The following is a 16,363-nucleotide window of genomic DNA, read 5'->3' as shown; positions in this document are numbered from 1 at the left end:
CTTGATTATTTCTGAAAACTAAATTTTCAGCTCCTTACTTTTCAAACAGATTTGAACTTCAAGTTTCACGGAGACAAGATAACTTTGGGTACTAATTGAAACCATAGCTCTTTGAATCAACAATGTGAGGTTTACTAAAAGTTTGCAATAGGACTTAATCAATTCTTGATTCTTTAACAATACGGTACTAATCCGTAAAGTTTCTTATCAGATTTAACAATATTTCTATCTCAATAACAAGACTAGCGCATAGTAGTAAACGAATGCCAATACTACAAAATTAATACAAAATACTACTCAGAATATGTTTATGATAATTAGTTGATGTTTTAATCTTATTACTAATGAACTCCCACTTAATACAACATCCCTCATAGTTCTTTAGTGGTACACGATCCAAATCCACTACACCAAAACCGATCATCACGTGAGATGATGTAGCTTCAATGGTGAACATCAACATGTTGATCATATCATCCATATGACTCGTGTTCAACCTTTCAGTTTCCGTTGTCCCGAGGCCATGTCTGTACATGCTAGGCTTGTCAAGCAAACCCAAGTATTCTGCGTGTGCAACATGGCTTACACCCGTTGTATATGAACGTTGAGTCTATCACATCCGATCATCACGAGATGCTTCGAAACGACGAACCTTGGCAACGGTGCATACGAGGGGAGAACACTTTATTATCTTGATATTAATGTAAGGGATCATCTTATAATGCTACCGTCGCGATCTAAGCAAAATAAGATGCATAAAGGATTAACATCACATGCAAGTCATATGTGATATGATATGGCCATTTTGTCTTTGCGCTTTCGATCTTCATCTCCAAAGCACGGACATGATCTCCATCATCAACGGGCATGATCTCCATCATCGTCGGCGTAGCGTCAAGATTCATGGCGCCGTCTTCATGGTTGTTCACCTCATGTAGCAACTATTACAACTACTTTGAAATACTACTCAACATGAAAATTAAAGACAACCATAAGGCTCCTGCCGGTTGCCACAATACAATAATGATCATCTCATACATATTCATCATCATATTATAGCCATATCACATCACCAAACCCTGCAAAAACAAGTTAGACGTCTCTAATTTGGTTTGCATATTTTACGTGGTTTAGGGTTTTTGAGTAAGATCTAATCTACCTACGAACATGAACCACAACGGTGATACTAGTGTTGTCAATAGAAGAGTAAATTGAATCTTCACTATAGTAGGAGAGACAGACACCCGCAAAGCCACTTATGCAATACAAGTTGCATGTCGAGCGTGGAGCAAATCTCATGAACGCGGTCATGTAAAGTTAGCCCGAGCCGCTTCATCCCACTTTGCCACAAAGATGCAAAGTACTCAAACTAAAGATAACATAAGCATCAACGCCCACAAACCATTGTGTTCTACTCGTGCAACCATCTATGCATAGACACGGCTCTGATACCACTGTAGGATAACGTTGCATAGAAAACAAAAATTTTCCTACCGCGAACACGAAATCCAAGCCAAGATGCAATCTAGAAGACGGTAGCAACGAGGGGATTATCGAGTCTCACCCTTGAAGAGATTCCAAAGCCTACAAGAGGAGGCTCTTGTTGCTGCGGTAGACGTTCACTTGCCGCTTGCAAAAACGCGTAGAAGATCTTGATCACGATCGGTTCCGGCGCCACGAACGGGCAGCACCTCCGTACTCGGTCACACGTTCGGTTGTTGATGAAGACGATGTCCACCTCCCCGTTCCAGCGGGCAGCGGAAGTAGTAGCTCCTCTTGAATCCGACAGCACGACGGCGTGGTGTCGGTGGTGGTGGAGAAATCCGGCGGAGCTTCGCTAAGCGTGCGGGATGTGGTGGAGGAGAGAGGCCGCTAGGGTTTGGGGAGAGGGGGCGCCGGCCACTAAGGGGTGCGGCCACCTTGGTGGTTCTTGGGGTGGCCGGCCCCCTCCCCTTGGCCCCTCTATATATAGGTGGAACCCAAGTGTTGGTCTCCAAGTCTTCGAATAAGACCCGAACCAAAAACCTTCCATATGGTGGGGAAACCTACCCAAGTTAGGATTCCCACTAGAGGTGGGGTTTCCACCTCCCATATGGGGGGGTGGCCGGCCCCCTAAGGGGGAGTCCACTTGGGACTCCTCCCCCACTAGGGTTGGCCGGCCATGGAGGTGGAGTCCCATGTGGACTCCACCTTCCTTGGTGGTTTCTTCCGGACTTTTCTAGAACCTTCTAGAACCTTCCATAGAACCTTCCGCGACATTTTAATTCACATAAAATGACATCCTATATATGAATCTTATTCTCCGGACCATTTCGGAACTCCTCGTGATGTCCGGGATCTCATCCGGGACTCCGAACAAATATTCGAACTCCATTCCATATTCAAGTTCTACCATTTCAACATCCAACTTTAAGTGTGTCACCCTACGGTTCGTGAACTATGCGGACATGGTTGAGTACTCACTCCGACCAATAACCAATAGCGGGATCTGGAGATCCATAATGGCTCCCACATATTCAACGATGACTTTAGTGATCGAATGAACCATTCACATACGATACCAATTCCCTTTGTCATGCGATATTTTACTTGTCCGAGGTTTGATCTTCAGTATCACTCTATACCTTGTTCAACCTCGTCTCCTGACAAGTACTCTTTACTCGTACCGTGGTATGTGGTCTCTTATGAACTTATTCATATGCTTGCAAGACATTAGACGACATTCCACCGAGAGGGCCCAGAGTATATCTATCCGTCATTGGGATGGACAAATCCCACTGTTGATCCATATGCCTCAACTCATACTTTCCGGATACTTAATCCCACCTTTATAACCACCCATTTACGCAGTGGCGTTTGGTGTAATCAAAGTACCTTTCCGGTATAAGTGATTTACATGATCTCATGGTCATAAGGACTAGGTAACTATGTATCGAAAGCTTATAGCAAATAACTTAATGACGAGATCTTATGCTATGCTTAATTGGGTGTGTCCATTACATCATTCATATAATGATATAACCTTGTTATTAATAACATCCAATGTTCATGATTATGAAACTAATCATCTATTAATCAACAAGCTAGTTAAGAGGCATACTAGGGACTTCTTTGTTGTCTACATATCACACATGTACTAATGTTTCGGTTAATACAATTATAGCATGATATATAAACATTTATCATAAACATAAAGATATAAATAATAACCACTTTATTATTGCCTCTAGGGCATATCTCCTTCAGCAGGAACTAAGCTTGGGGATGCTGATACGTCTCCGACGTATCGATAATTTCTTATGTTCCATGCCACATTATTGATGATATCTACATGTTTTATGCAGACTTTATGTCATTATTATGCGTTTTCCGGAACTAACCTTTTGACGAGATGCCGAAGGGCCAGTTGCTGTTTTTTGCTGTTTTTGGTTTCAGAAATCCTAGTAAGGAAATATTCTCGGAATCGGACGAAATCAACGCATAGGGTCCTATTTTTCCACGAAGCTTCCAGAAGTCCGAAGGGGAAACGAAGTGGGGCCACGAGGTGGGGACACAGTAGGGCGGCGCGGCCCAAGCCCTGGCCTCGCCGGCCTAGTGTGTGGCCCCACCAGGACTCCACCGACCTTGCCCTTCCGCCTACTTAAAGTCTCCATCGTGAAAACTCTACCACGTTCGATGAAACCAGAGAAAACCTTCCAGAGCCGCCGCCATCGTGAAGCCAAGATCTGGGGGACAGGAGTCTCTGTTCCGGCACGCCGCCGGGACGGGGAACTGCCCCCGGAAGGCTCCTCCATCGACACCACCGCCATCTTCATCAACGCTGATGTCTCCCATGAGGAGGGAGTAGTTCTCCATCGAGGCTCGGGCTGTACCGGTAGCTATGTGGTTCATCTCTCTCCTATGTACTTCAATACAATAATCTCATGAGCTGCCTTACATGATTGAGATTCATATGATGATGCTTGTAATCTAGATGTCATTGTGCTAGTCAAGTGGATTTTACTTATGTGATCTCCGGAGACTCCTTGTCCCACGTGTGTAAAGGTGACAGTGTGTGCACCGTGTGGGTCTCTTAGGCTATATTTCACAGAATACTTATTCACTGTTATGAATGGCATAGTGAAGTGCTTATTTATATCTCTTTATGATTGCAATGTGTTTTGTATCACAATTTATCTGTGTGCTACTCTAGTGATGTTATTAAAGTAGTTTATTCCTCCTGCACGGTGTAATGGTGACAGTGTGTGCATCGTGTAGTACTTGGCGTAGGCTATGATTGTGATCTCTTGTAGATTATGAAGTTAACTATTGCTATGATGGTATTGATGTGATCTATGCCTCCTTTCGTAGCATGAAGGTGACAGTGTGCATGCTATGTTAGTACTTGGTTTGGTTATGTTGATCTGTTATGCACTCTAAGGTTATTTAAATGTGAACATTGAATATTGTGGAGCTTGTTAACTTCGGCATTGAGGGTTCGTGTAATCCTACACAATTAGTGGTGTTCATCATCCAACAAGAGGGTGTAGAGTCTAGCATCTATTTATTTATTCTGTTCTGTGATCAATGTTGAGAGTGTCCACTAGTGAAAGTATGATCCCTAGGCCTTGTTCCTAAATACTGCTATCGCTGCTTGTTTACTGTTCTGCTGCATGTTTACTTCCTGCAATATTACCACCATCAACTGCACGCCAGCAGGCTATTTTCTGGCGCCGTTACTACTGCTCATATTCATTCATACTACTTGTATTTCACTATCTCTTCGCCGAACTAGTGCACCTATACATCTGACAAGTGTATTAGGTGTGTTGGGGACACAAGAGACTTCTTGCTTTGTGGTTGCAGGGTTGCATGAGAGGGATATCTTTGACCTCTTCCTCCCTGAGTTCGATAAACCTTCGGTGATCCACTTAAGGGAAACTTGCTGCTGTTCTACAAACCTCTGCTCTTGGAGGCCCAACACTGTCTACAAGAATAGAAGCACCCGTAGACATCAAGACGTATCAAGCATCCCCAAGCTTAGTTCCTACTCGCCCTCGAGTAGGTAAACGGTAAAAAGAATAATTTCTGAAGTGACATGCTACCAACATAATCTTGATCAACACTATTGTAAAGCATATGAGATGAATGAAGTGACTCAAAGCAATGGTCTATAGTTTGCTAACAAAAAGATAATGACTAAACAACTGAATCATATAGCAAAAACTTTTCATTAATAGTACTTTCAAGACAAGCATCAAAAAGTCTTGCATAGGAGTTAACTCATAAAGCAATAGATTCTTAATAGAAGGTTTTGAAGCAACACAAAGGAAGATTTAAGTTTCAGCAATTGCTTTCAACTTTCAACATGTATATCTCATGGATACTTGTCAACACAAAGTAATATGATGAATGCAATAAGCAAGCATGTAAGAATCAATGCACACAGTTGACACAAGTGTTTGCTTCTAAGATAGAAAAAAGTAGGTAAACTGACTCAACATAAAGTAAAAGAAAGGCCCTTCGCAGAGGGAAGCAGGGATTAAATCATGTGCTAGAGCTTTTCAAGTTTTGAAATCATATAGAGAGCATAAAAGTAAAGTTTTGAGAGGTGTTTGTTGTTGTCAACGAATGGTAGTGGGAACTCTAAACCCCTTGTCAAACAGACTTTCAAAGAGTGGCTCCCATGAAGGACGTTATCTGTACCAGCAAGGTAGATCATCCCTCTTCTCTTTTGTTTACACATGTACTTTAGTTTTATTTATAGATGACACTCCTCCCAACCTTTTTTCTTTCACAAGCCATGGCTAACTGAATCCTCGGGTGCCTTCCAACATTTCACATACCATGGAGGAGTGTCTATTTGCAAAATTAAGTTGCTTACTGATGAATCAGGGCAAAACATGTGATGATAATTATTAACGAAAGTTAATTAATTGGGGCTGGGAACCCCGTTGCTAGCTCTTTTTGCAAAATTATTGGATAAGCGGATGTGCCACTAGTCCATTGGTGAAAGTCTGCCCAACAAGATTGAAAGATAAAACACCACATACTTCCTCATGAGCTATAAAACATTGACACAAATAAGGAGTAATAAAGTTTTGAATTGTTTAAAGGTAGCACATGAAGTATTTACTTTGAATGGCAGAAAAATACCACATAGTAGGTAGTTATGGTGGACACAAATGGCATAGGTTTTGGCTCAAGGTTTTGGATGCACGAGAAGCATTCCCTCTCAGTACAAGGTTTTGGCTCAAGGTTTTGGATGCACGAGAAGCATTCCCTCTCAGTACAAGGCTTTGGCTAGCAAGGTTGTTTGAAGCAAACACAGGTATAAACCGATACAGCAAAACTTAGATAAGAACATATTGCAAGCATTATAAGACTCTAAACTGTCTTCCTTGTTGCTGATACGTCTCAAACGTATCTATAATTTCTTATGTTCCATGCTACTTTTATGACAATATGATACGCGTTCAGCACGCGTCCGTTGGGAACCCCAAGAGGAAGGTGTGATGCGTACAGCGGCAAGTTTCCCTCAGTATGAAACCAAGGTTATCGAACCAGTAGGAGCCAAGAAGCACGTTGAAGGTTGATGGCGGCGGGATGTAGTGCGGCGCAACACCAGAGATTCCGGCGCCAACGTGGAACCTGCACAACACAACCAAAGTACTTTGCCCCAACGAAACAGTGAGGTTGTCAATCTCACCGGCTTGCTGTAACAAAGGATTAACCGTATTGTGTGGAAGATGATTGTTTGCAGAAAACAGTAGAACAAGTATTGCAGTAGATTATATTTCAGTAAAGAGAATTGGACCGGGGTCCACAGTTTACTAGAGGTGTCTCTCCCATAAGATAAACAGCATGTTGGGTGAACAAATTACAGTTGGGCAATTGACAAATAAAGAGGGCATGACCATGCACATACATATCATGATGAGTATAGTGAGATTTAATTGGGCATTACGACAAAGTACATAGACCGCCATCCAACTGCATCTATGCCTAAAAAGTCCACCTTCAGGTTATCATCCGAACCCCCTCCAGTATTAAGTTGCAAAGCAACAGACAATTGCATTAAGTATGGTGCGTAATGTAATCAACAACTACATCCTTAGACATAGCATCAATGTTTTATCCCTAGTGGCAACAACAAAACACAACCTTAGAACTTTCTCACATCGTCCTGTGTCAATGCAGGCATAAACCCACTATCGAGCATAAATACTCCCTCTTGGAGTTACAAGCATCTACTTGGCCAGAGCATCTACTAGTAACGGAGAGCATGCAAGATCATAAACAACACATAGATATAACTTTGATAATCAACATAACAAGTATTCTCTATTCATCGGATCCCAACAAACGCAACATATAGAATTACAGATAGATGATCTTGATCATGTTAGGCAGCTCACAAGATCCGACAATGAAGCACAATGGGGAGAAGACAACCATCTAGCTACTGCTATGGACCCATAGTCCAGGGGTAGACTACTCACACATCACTCCGGAGGCGACCATGGCGGCGTAGAGTCCTCCGGGGAGATGAATCCCTCTCCGGCAGGGTGCCGGAGGCGATCTCTGGATCCCCCGAGATGGGATCAGCGGCGGCGGCGTCTCGATAAGGTTTTCCGTATCGTCGCTCTCGCATCGGGGGTTTCGCGACGGAGGCTATTTGTAGGCGGAAGGGCAGGTCAAGAGGCGGCACGAGGGCCCCACACCACGTGGCCGCGCGGCCAAGGGGGGCCGCGCCGCCCTAGGGTGTGGCCCCTCGTGGCCCCTCTTCGTCTCCTCTTCGGACTTCCGGAAGCTTCGTGGCAAAATAGGACCCCGGGCGTTGATTTCGTCCAATTCCGAGAATATTTCGTTACTAGGATTTCTGAAACCAAAAACAGCAGAAACAAAGAATCGGCACTTCGGCATCTTGTTAATAGGTTAGTTCCAGAAAATGCACGAATATGACATAAAGTGTGCATAAAACATGTAGATAACATCAATAATGTGGCATGGAACATAAGAAATTATCGATACGTCGGAGACGTATCAGCATCCCCAAGCTTAGTTCTGCTCGTCCCGAGCAGGTTAAACGATAACACAGATAATTTCTGGAGTGACATGCCATCATAATCTTGATCATACTATTTGTAAAGCATATGTAGTGAATGCAGCGATCAAAACAATGTATATGACATGAGTAAACAAGTGAATCATATAGCAAAGACTTTTCATGAATAGCACTTCAAGACAAGCATCAATAAGTCTTGCATAAAAGTTAACTCATAAAGCAATAATTCAAAGTAAAGGTATTGAAGCAACACAAAAGAAGATTAAGTTTCAGCGGTTGCTTTCAACTTATAACATGTATATCTCATGGATATTGTCAACATAGAGTAATATAATAAGTGCAATATGCAAATATGTAGGAATCAATGCACAGTTCACACAAGTGTTTGCTTCTTGAGGTGGAGAGAAATAGGTGAACTGACTCAACAATAAAGTAAAAGAATGGTCCTCCATAGAGGAAAAGCATTGATTGCTATATTTGTGCTAGAGCTTTTATTTTGAAAACATGAAACAATTTTGTCAACGGTAGTAATAAAGCATATGTATCATGTAAATTATATCTTACAAGTTGCAAGCCTCATGCATAGTATACTAATAGTGCCCGCACCTTGTCCTAATTAGCTTGGACTACCGGATCATCACAATGCACATGTTTTAACCAAGTGTCACAATGGGGTACCTCTATGCCGCCTGTACAAAGGTCTAAGGAGAAAGCTCGCATTGGATTTCTCGCTATTGATTATTCTTCAACTTAGACATCCATACCGGGACAACATAGACAACAGATAATGGACTCCTCTTTTATGCATAAGCATGTAACAACAATTAATAATTTTCTCATTTGAGATTGAGGATATATGTCCAAAACTGAAACTTCCACCATGGATCATGGCTTTAGTTAGCGGCCCAATGTTCTTCTCTAACAATATGCATGCTTAACCATAAGGTGGTAGATCGCTCTTACTTCAGACAAGACGAACATGCATAGCAACTCACATGATATTCAACAAGGAATAGTTGATGGCGTCCCCAGAAACATGGTTATCGCACAACAAGCAACTTAATAAGAGATAAAGTGCATAAGTACATATTCAATACCACAATAGTTTTTAAGCTATTTGTCCCATGAGCTATATATTGCAAAGGTGAATGATGGAATTTTAAAGGTAGCACTCAAGCAATTTACTTTGGAATGGCGGAGAAATACCATGTAGTAGGTAGGTATGGTGGACACAAATGGCATAGTGGTTGGCTCAAGTATTTTGGATGCATGAGAAGTATTCCCTCTCGATACAAGGTTTAGGCTAGCAAGGCTTATTTGAAACAAACACAAGGATGAACCGGTGCAGCAAAACTCACATAAAAGACATAGTGTAAACATTATAAGACTCTACACCGTCTTCCTTGTTGTTCAAACTCAATACTAGAAATTATCTAGACCTTAGAGAAACCAAATATGCAAACCAAATTTTAGCATGCTCTATGTATTTCTTCATTAATGGGTGCAAAGCATATGATGCAAGAGCTTAAACATGAGCACAACAATTGCCAAGTATCACATTACCCAAGACATTTATAGCAATTTACTACATGTATCATTTTCCAATTCCAACCATATAACAATTTAACGAAGAAGAAACTTCGCCATGAATACTATGAGTAGAAACTAAGGACATACTTGTCCATATGCTACAGCGGAGCGTGTCTCTCTCCCATAAAGTGAATGCAAGGATCCATTTTATTCAAACAAAACAAAAAACAAAAACAAACCGACGCACCAAGCAAAGCACATAAGGTGTGATGGAATAAAAATATAGTTTCAGGGGAGGAACCTGATAATGTTGTCGATGAAGAAGGCCAAGGCATCCCCAAGCTTAGACGCTTGAGTCTTCTTGATATATGCAGGGGTGAACCACCGGGGCATCCCCAAGCTTAGAGCTTTCACTCTCCTTGATCATGTTGCATCATACTCCTCTCTTGATCCTTGAAAACTTCCTCCACACCAAACTCGAAACAACTTATTAGAGGGTTAGTGCACAATAAAAATTAACATGTTCAGAGGTGACACAATCATTCTTAACACTTCTGGACATTGCATAAAGCTACTAGACATTAATGGATCAAAGAAATTCATCCAACATAGCAAAAGAGGCAATGCGAAATAAAAGGCAGAATCTGTCAAAACAGAACAGTTCGTATTGACGAATTTTAAAATGGCACCATACTTGCTCAAATGAAAATGCCCAAATTGAATGAAAGTTGCGTACATATCTGAGGATCACTCACGTATATTGGCATAATTTTCTGAGTTACCTACAGAGCATTTTGCCCAGATTCGTGACAGCAAAGAAATCTGTTTCTGCGCAGTAATCCAAATCTAGTATGAACTTTTCTATCAACGACTTTACTTGGCACAACAAAACACTAAACTAAGATAAGGAGAGGTTGCTACAGTAGTAAACAACTTCCAAGACACAAAATAAAAACAAAGTACTGTAGGTAAAAACATGGGTTGTCTCCCATAAGCGCTTTTCTTTAACGCCTTTCAGCTAGGCGCAGAAAGTGTGTATCAAGTATTATCAAGAGACGAAGTGTCAACATCATAATTTGTTCTCATAATAGAATCAAAAGGTAACTTCATTCTCTTTCTAGGGAAGTGTTCCATACCTTTCTTGAGAGGAAATTGATATTTTATATTACCTTCCTTCATATCAATAGTAGCACCAACAGTTCGAAGAAAAGGTCTTCCCAATATGATGGGACAAGATGCATTGCATTCAATATCCAAGACAACAAAATCAACGGGGACAAGGTTATTGTTAACGGTAATGCGAACATTATCAACTTTCCCCAAAGGTTTCTTTGTAGAATGATCAGCAAGATTAACATCCAAATAACAATTTTTCAGTGGTGGCAAGTCAAGCATATTATAAATTTTCTTAGGCATAACAGAAATACTTGCACCAAGATCACATAAAGCATTACAATCAAAATCTTTAACCTTCATCTTAATGATGGGCTCCCAACCATCCTCTAGCTTTCTAGGAATAGAAGCTTCGCGCTCTAGTTTCTCTTCTCTAGCTTTTATGAGAGCATTTGTAATATGTTGCGTGAAAGCCAAATTTATAGCACTAGCATTAGGACTTTTGGCAAGTTTTTGTAAGAACTTTATAACTTCAGAGATGTGGAAATCATCAAAATTCAAACCATTATAATCTAAAGCAATGGGATCATCATCCCCAATGTTGGAAAAAATTTCAGCAGCTTTATCACGGTAGCTTTCAACAGCTTTTAGCAGCTTTCAGGCAGTTTCTCGCGCTTTGCATTAGAAGTGGAAACATTGCTAACACCAATTCTTTTATTATTATTAGTGGGAGGTGCAGCAACATGTGTAGCATTAGCATTACTAGTGGTGGTAATAGTCCAAACTTTAGCTACATTATTCTCTTTAGCTAGTTTTTCATTTTCTTCTCTATCCCACCTAGCACGCAATTCAGCCATTAATCTTATATTCTCATTAATTCTAACTTGGATGGCATTTGCTGTAGTAGTAATTTTATTATGATGATTTTCATTAGGCAAAACTTTCGATTTCAAAAGATCAACATCAGCAGCAAGACTATCAACTTTAGAAGCAAGTATATCAATTTTCCCAAGCTTTTCTTCAACAGATTTGTTAAAAGCAGTTTGTGTACTAATAAATTCTTTAAGCATGGCCTCAAGTCCAGGGGGTGAAATCCTATTATTGTTGTAAGAATTCCCATAAGAATTACCATAGCCGTTGCCATTATTATAAGGATATGGCCTATAGTTGTTACTAGAATTGTTCCGGTAAGCATTGTTGTTGAAATTATTATTTTTAATGAAGTTTACATCAACATGTTCTTCTTGTGCAACCAATGAAGCTAACGGAACATTATTAGGATCAATATTAGTCCTATCATTCACAAGCATAGACATAATAGCATCAATCCTATCATTCAAGGAAGAGGTTTCTTCGACAGAATTTACCTTCTTACCTTGTGGAGCTCTTTCCGTGTGCCATTCAGAGTAATTGATCATCATATTATCAAGAAGCTTTGTTGCTTCACCAAGAGTGATGGACATAAAGGTACCTCCAGCAGCTGAATCCAATAAATTCCGCGAAGAAAAATTTAGTCCTGCATAGAAGGTTTGGATGATCATCCAAGTAGTCAGTCCATGTGTTGGGCAATTTTTAACCAAAGATTTCATTCTTTCCCATGCTTGTGCAACATGTTCAGTATCTAATTGTTTAAAATTCATTATGCTACTCCTCAAAGATATAATTTTAGCAGGGGGATAATATCTACCAATAAAAGCATCCTTGCATTTAGTCCATGAATCAATACTATTCTTAGGCAGAGATAGCAACCAATCTTTAGCTCTTCCTCTTAATGAGAAAGGGAACAATTTTAATTTTATAATGTCACCATCTACATCCTTATACTTTTGCATTTCACATAATTCAACAAAATTATTAAGATGGGCAGCAGCATCATCAGAACTAACACCAGAAAATTGCTCTCGCATAACAAGATTCAGTAAAGCAGGTTTAATTTCAAAGAATTCTGCTGTAGTAGCAGGTGGAGCAATAGGTGTGCATAAGAAATCATTATTATTTGTGGTTGTGAAGTCACACAACTTAGTATTTTTAGCGGTAGCCATTTTAGCAACAGTAAATAAAGCAAACTAGATAAAGTAAATGCAAGTAACTAATTTTTTTTTGTTTTTGATATAGCAAACAAGATAGCAAATAAAGTAAAACTAGCAACTAATTTTTTTGTATTTTGATTTAGTGCAGCAAACAAAGTAGTAAATAAAACTAAGCAAGACAAAAACAAAGTAAAGAGATTGGGAAGAGGAGACTCCTTGCAGCGTGTCTTGATCTCCCCGCAACGGCGCCAGAAAAAGCTGCTTGATACGCGTTCAAGACGCGTCCGTTGGGAACCCCAAGAGGAAGGTGTGATGCGTACAGCGGCAAGTTTCCCTCAGTATGAAACCAAGGTTATCGAACCAGTAGGAGCCAAGAAGCACGTTGAAGGTTGATGGCGGCGGGATGTAGTGCGGCGCAACACCAGAGATTCCGGCGCCAACGTGGAACCTGCACAACACAACCAAAGTACTTTGCCCCAACGAAACACGGAGGTTGTCAATCTCACCGGCTTGCTGTATCAAAGGATTAACCGTATTGTGTGGAAGATGATTGTTTGCAGAAACAAGAGAACAAGTATTGCAAGAGATTGTATTTCAAGAAAGAGAATTGGACCGGGGTCCACAGTTCACTAGAGGCGTCTCTCCCATAAAAATAAGCATGTTGGGTGAACAAATTACAGTTGGGCAATTGACAAATAAAGAGGGCATGACCATGCACATACATATCATGATGAGTATAGTGAGATTTAATTGGGCATTACGACAAAGTACATAGACCGCCATCCAACTGCATCTATGCCTAAAAAGTCCACCTTCAAAGTTATCATCCGAACCCTCCAAAGTATTAAGTTGCAAAGCAACAGACAATTGCATTAAGTATGGTGCGTAATGTAATCAACAACTACATCCTTAGACATAGCATCAATGTTTTATCCCTAGTGGCAACAAGACAACACAACCTTAGAACTTTCTATCACCGTCCCAGTGTCAATGCAGGCATGAACCCACTATCGAGCATAAATACTCCCTCTTGGAGTTACAAGCATCTACTTGGCCAGAGCATCTACTAGTAACGGAGAGCATGCAAGATCATAAACAACACATAGATATAACTTTGATAATCAACATAACAAGTATTCTCTATTCATCGGATCCCAACAAACGCAACATATAGAATTACAGATAGATGATCTTGATCATGTTAGGCAGCTCACAAGATCCGACAATGAAGCACAATGGGGAGAAGACAACCATCTAGCTACTGCTATGGACCCATAGTCCAGGGGTAGACTACTCACACATCACTCCGGAGGCGACCATGGCGGCGTAGAGTCCTCCGGGAGATGAATCCCCTCTCCGGCAGGTGCCGGAGGCGATCTCCTGGATCCCCGAGATGGGATCGGCGGCGGCGGTGTCTCGCAAGGTTTTCCGTATCATGGCTCTCAGCATCGGGGGTTTCGCGACGGAGGCTATTTGTAGGCGGAAGGGCAGGTCAAGAGGCGGCACGAGGGCCCCACACCACAGGGCCGCGCGGCCAAGGGGGCCGCGCCGCCTAGGGTGTGGCCCCTCGTGGCCCCTCTTCGTCTCCTCTTCGGACTTCGAAGCTTCGTGGCAAAATAGGACTGGGCGTTGATTTCGTCCAATTCCGAGAATATTTCGTTACTAGGATTTCTGAAACCAAAAACAGCAAAACAAAGAATCGGCACTTCGGCATCTTGTTAATAGGTTAGTTCCAGAAAATGCACGAATATGACATAAAGTGTGCATAAAACATGTAGATAACATCAATAATGTGGCATGGAACATAAGAAATTATCGATACGTCGGAGACGTATCACAATACTCACATGTTTTATACACACTTTACATCATTATTATGCATTTTCCGGCACTAACCTATTAACGAGATGCCGAAGCGCCAGTTGTTGTTTTCTGCTGTTTTTGGTTTCAGAAATCCTACAAAGGAAATATTCTCGAAATTGGACGAAATCAACGCCCAGTGTCTTATTTTTCCACGGAGCATACAGAAGACCGAAGAGCATACGAGGTGGGGCGACGAGCCGCCCAAACCACAGGGCCGGGCGGCCTGGGTGGGGCCTGCACCGCCCTATGGTGTGGGGCCCTCGTGCCTCCACCGACCCTGCCCTTCCGCCTACTTAAACTCTCCGTCGCGAAAACCCTATTACCGAGAGCCACGATACGGAAATACTTCCAGAGACGCCGCCGCCGCCAATCCCATCTCGGGGGATTCAGGAGATCGCCTCCGGCACCCTGCCGGAGAGGGGAATCATCACCGGAGGGCTCTACATCACCATGCCCGCCTCCGGATTGATGTGTGAGTAGTTCATCCTTGGACTATGGGTCCATAGCAGTAGCTAGATGATTGTCTTCTCCTCATTGTGCTATCATGTTAGATCTTGTGAGCTGCCTATCATGATCAAGATCATCTATTTGTAATGCTACATGTTGTGTTTGTTGGGATCCGATGAATAGTGAATACTATGTCAAGTTGATTTTCAATCTATCATATATATGTTGTTTATGTTCTTGCATGCTCTCCGTTGCTAGTAGAGGCTCTGGCCAAGTTGATACTTGTAACTCCAAGAGGGAGTATTTATGCTCGATAGTGGGTTCATGCCTCCATTGAATCTGGGACAGTGACAGAAAGTTCTAAGGTTGTGGATGTGTTGTTGTCACTAGGGATAAAACATCAATGCTTTGTCTAAGGATATTTGTGTTGATTACATTACGCACCATACTTAATGTAATTATCTGTTGTTTGGAACTTAATACTGGAAGGGGTGAGGATGCTAACCCGAAGGTGGACTTTTTAGGCATAGATGCATGCTGGATAGTGGTCTATGTACTTTGTCGTAATGCCCTGATTAAATCTCATAGTAATCATCATGATATGTATGCATCTCTATTTGTCAATTGCCCAACTGTAATTTGTTCACCCAATATGCTATTTATCTTATGGGAGAGACACCACTAGTGAACTGTGGACACCGGTCCATTCTTTTACATCTGAATACAATCTACTGCAATCATTGTTCTCTACTGTTATTTGCAAACAAACATCATCTTCCACACTATACATTTAATCCTTTGTTTACAGCAAGCCGGTGAGATTGACAACCTCACTGTTACGTTAGGGCAAAGTATTTTGAATGTGTTGTGCAGGTTCCACGTTGGAGCCGGAATCCCTGGTGTTGCGCCGCACTACACTCCGTCACCAACGACCTTCACGTGGCCCTTGACTCCTACTGGTTCGATAAACCTTGGTTTCTTACTGAGGGAAACTTGCTGCTGTACGCATCACACCTTCCACTTGGGGTTCCCAACGGGCGTGTGCTTTACGCGTCATCAAGCTAGATTTCTGGCGCCGTTGCCGGGGACGTGAAGGAAAATTACACCACAGAGATTTCTAACTCCCACGTCAACTGCACGCCAGCAAATAAATTTCTGGCGCCGTTGCCGGGGAGATCAAGACACGCTGCAAGGGGAGTCTCTCACTTCCAATCTCTTTACTTTGTTTTTGTCTTGCGTTACTTTATTTTATTTTCTGCTTTGTTTGCTTTCTTATATCAAAAATACAAAAAAAATTAGTTACTTGCATTACTTTATTTTACTTGTCTTGTTT

The sequence above is a fragment of the Lolium perenne genome, chromosome 5 (genome assembly GCF_019359855.2).
Source record: "Lolium perenne isolate Kyuss_39 chromosome 5, Kyuss_2.0, whole genome shotgun sequence".
NCBI lineage: Eukaryota > Viridiplantae > Streptophyta > Magnoliopsida > Poales > Poaceae > Lolium > Lolium perenne.
Note: the sequence above shows the minus strand (reverse complement) of the source record.